This window comes from Morone saxatilis, unplaced genomic scaffold, assembly GCF_004916995.1.
Source record: "Morone saxatilis isolate NCDOM2014 unplaced genomic scaffold, NCSU_SB_2.0 Contig20, whole genome shotgun sequence".
NCBI lineage: Eukaryota > Metazoa > Chordata > Actinopteri > Moronidae > Morone > Morone saxatilis.
Window position 1 is genome coordinate 1,014,017 of NW_023339763.1, and position 4,504 is coordinate 1,018,520.

A 4,504-nucleotide genomic window follows, 5' to 3' on the forward strand; every position below is an offset into this window, starting at 1 on the left:
GGAAACTACGACTGCTCTGGACCTGTGGACGGACGCACACGTATGTCTGTGTGTACACGTGTGTGTGTGTGTGTGTGTGTGCGCGCTCGCTGAGACAGAGCAGACTATACAGAGTAGTAAAAGGCAGCAGGGCAGAGCAGGACACAGAGGGCCCGACTTCCTGTGCCTCCTGTTCTTCCTGAGCTCTTAATGAGACCTGTTACAGTAAACCACCACCTCCTCTTTCAGTCCATCTCTCCTCCAACCAGCCACCAGACCTCCTCCTCCTCCCTCCCTTCCTCTTTTATACCTCCTGTACAGTTTCATGCACATGCGTTGGCCACTGGTAGAATCTGTTAACTGTACTTAAATATTTCCATTTTATCCAACTTTATACTTTATAACCTGGCAGTAGTTGATCTGAAAGTCGTACAAACTGTTCCTTTGAGGGTAGAAATGAAAATCCTTCCCCGAATATGCTTTCATTGTGTACAAAATATCAAACTGTGTTGGGCAAAAAACCTCTGCGGACATTCAAAGTGTCAGACATGAGATCGGCGTCTGTTCGTTGTTTGACATTTAATAAACTACTCGCACATAAACACAGAGACACTCAGACAGCCTTGTGGTCTCAGTCAACACTCTCACCTCTGTGTGTTTAACTGCAGCTCCTGGACTCTACCGGAGGCGTTTCATCACTGTCAGCGCTGGTTTGAAAACGTCCTCTGTCAGGCCACACTGGCTGGAGACGCAAGGCTGCTTGAAAAGAGCCACAGACCTGAAGACGTGCTGAAAGAAACCCTTGGTACGTCAATGGACCGCTCACTGGGAGAGAGAGAGGGGAGGAGAGCTAAACACTGAACTGTATGTAAACAGAAACAGAAGTCAGTTGATCACTTTGATAACAGATTTCAGGCTGAAGCAACAACCCAGTTTACTTTATTTTCTGATGCATAAATGTGCACTTGAAGTTGAAGTATGTTCGGTCAAAAACACACAACACAACACAACACAAACAGACATGTTCAGGTTTCTCTTTTGGTCATTTTTTTTAACTTAAAATATGACATTTCTGCCACTAGTGGGTCTCTTACATTAAAACCATAATAATGAAAGAAGTTTGATGAGGTGGTGAAGCAGCGTGGGATCATGGGAGGTGTGTTCTTCACCACCATTGCCGTCAGTGCCGTCACCTTCTCGTTATGCTTCGAAATTTTACATATTATAGATAGGTCACCTATTTTTTAGGGCTATTTTAGCAGAATTATGTAAATTCATATCCCAAAATACCAAACATATATGATACTGGTGTGCCACAAGGCAGTACATTGGGTCCTTTTTATTTTTAATTATTTTTTACAGCCAAAGATAGACAGGAGGGGGGGCAGAGGGAGAGGGGATGACATGCAGCAAAGGACTGCAGGTGAGATTTGAACCCGGGCAGCTGCAGCAACTCCGTACATGGGTCGCCAGCTCTACCGACTGAGCTAACCAGGCGCCCCCTTTCTATTTTCTTTATCTTAATAAAAGTTTCATTTACATTCTTAGCCCAAAAAAACTACAAACAAAAAATTGCTCAATCAATCAGTTGAAATGTCCATTAACAGTAAAAAGTGACACCGGTGTGCCACAGGGCAGTATACTGGGTCCTGTGTAAAAGTAAAGTAAAATACAGATTATTCATTGTAAAATGTCCATGAGTCAGAATGAATATTTAATATGACTTGCTTTGATAAAAAGCTGTTAAAAAGATGTATAGAGTGGTATCTTTCTCGAGAAATTATCTAGCCACATAGGTTTGTTGCTTGTTATTTGCCTGAGGTAACAAGATCTAGTCACAATAATTCAGGTTAATTATCTTTATATATTTTCTTGACACTTTTTCTTACTGTAACTATTGGTTGTTATGTCACTATAATGGACAGACCATCTCTTTCCAGGGTTTATTTATGTGTTGAGTGAGGGGCAGGGGCTCCTTTTCAGTCATGGGATATATAGAGTTGTGTTTTGATTGTGAATCACCTTTTATTAAATTTTTTTCTGGTGTTGTGCAAAGAGCAGAGTATTATACATGAAAAAATATTGACATATGTTAAAAAAACTAACTCACGGCGGGAAGGAGATCCTTACGTATATAAAAAAAACTCCATGTGAGAGGGTGTAAAATAACAAAAAGTCATAATAATGCTCATTTTAAATCACTGTAAACCTTTAATATGAGGACATTTGTGCACAGTGAAGTCGTTTTAACCAGTCATCTCTTCTTCCAGCTGACATTTAGGTTAATAATCAGGATTAGGGTTAGTTTATGTATTACTACCTGATGTTTTAATGCCCTCCACCCACCCCTTGTAAGTCCCACAACCTCTCCCCCACCCCTCAAACCGCACATGCTCAGATCTCGGTGTGGTGCCGCTGCGTCAGCCGGGGCCCGTATGGCGTCCTGCATACCGTTGGTTCAGACCACAAAACACACACTGCTCAATGGCTGCCCTTTAATCAGACGACCAGCACACACCCACAGAGCTCCCGGCTCCTGCCTTTAATGATGAAAATAGCCCTGCGAACACTGAGGAGAGGAGAGGCTGGCGGTGGAAGAGCAACATTTTCACTGGTGGTCGAACAGTCTAAACATTTCTTTTACTTTCATGTGTTTGATCCTGGTGTTTGTTGGAATTATTGAGATCTAAAGTCTGTAATACAGTTCAAAGTGTTTCAATATACGACGAACAAACATTCTTAAAACAAACTGATATTATCTGAACACGTAGCGAGAGGCAGCTGGTTGATGGGATACGTTCCTGTCGATGGTTTCACACTGTTTCATTCATCTACATGTAGCTGTAATGAGACAGACAAAGCTTGTAAACATGGATCAATACCACTGATATTGATCAAATGAACACAGAGAAGGACACCTTAGAACATCACATGTTCAAGGACTGTATGGTCAAACAGTGTAAACTTTACTCATACATGTTAATGTTTTATTATCTTTTCTCATACATTTAATCTATTTCTGTCAAACTTGCTGATTTATGTGGACTTGGTTTAATGTCTGTTTTTAAATAAACTGCCGCAGCATTATGTTGATTGTAAGATTTAATCTATGTTAGTGTGCTGATTTATTTAGATTATAATGTTTTTAAATGTGACTGTGGAGGGCAGAGCTAATGTGGCTCCGAACAAATAAACAAATAAACAAATAAACTCCAGATTATGCAGAAAAAATACATTACATACATACACACTTTAGTTGTCTCCCGACATGGACGACTGCTGTGAAGTTTGCAGATGACGCCACCATCAAATCAACAATGAAACTTCATGTCGGGAAGAAAACAACCTGCTGGTCAACGTCAGCAGAAGAAAGGAGCTGACAGACAACCCTGTTTACATCCGTGGATGCAGGCGGAGCAGGTCAACACTTTTATGTTCCCGGGAATCAACATCACAGAGAACCTGTCTTATCTCACACCTCCACCCTGGTTATAAAGCACAGAAACTACTTTATTTCTTAAGGAAACTGAAAGCAAAATCCCTCAATCTGTAAAACTAGAAACGTCCATTTAGTAAAACTTAATCAAAGTTATAAAAAACCTTCTTAATTAAGTAGTTTTATTAATTTTAATTATGTATTCTTTATTTGTACTGTGAAAACAAAATACTTGGTATTATATAGGTTATTAATCGGGAATGTTTCTGTAACTTACAAAACTAAGTCACTTAAAATCACTAGTAAAAGCTAGAATTGAGTTTGTGCTACTTACTTATTCAGATATAATCAGTTTCAACTGTCACATTTACTCAAAATTATAGGAAAAGGTTGAAATATACCTTTTAAATCTTTAGTTGAAACGAGGCTGTGTGCACAGTTTTAATATATAAACCTCACAGAATTATACAAATAACGTTTAAAATCATCAGCAATCATCATTAATGTCATAATCTTTTCCACCCGGATCCGTTAGCTGAAGGAGGGTCTCTGTGTTCACCGTCTGTCCCCGTTTCAGTACAGTTGGATCTCTGTGGCGTCGACACATCCACAAACATTACTGGATGATTTGTAGGTCAAACCTGAACGCCCCGCTGTGTGTGTGGCTTCCACGGTTTCATCTATCCATCTATCTATCTATAGAAGTAGAGGGTGGAGGGGAGAAGGTGGGAGTGATGAAGGGAGGAAGACGTCTGGGTCTAATTTACGGCCCTAATAAATCCCCACTCTTTACCCTCTAACCCCTGAACCGGCCGGGCAGCTCCCTAAAATCTTAATCACTCCCCCGCCGGCCCCCTCTGAATCCCGGTGGGGCGCGAGAGAAAGGAAAGAGGGCGAACAGTGGCCATATTATTCTGCTGTAAAACCAAATGGCGTCCTTGTAATCACCTGACCGCTGCGGCAGCCAGACGAAGCAGTCAGTCAGTTATTCAGTGAGCTGTGTGGTGGGCGGCCCGGCTGGATGACTTATAGAGGCCCTACTAGCACACACACACACACACACACACACACACACATATAGACAGACAC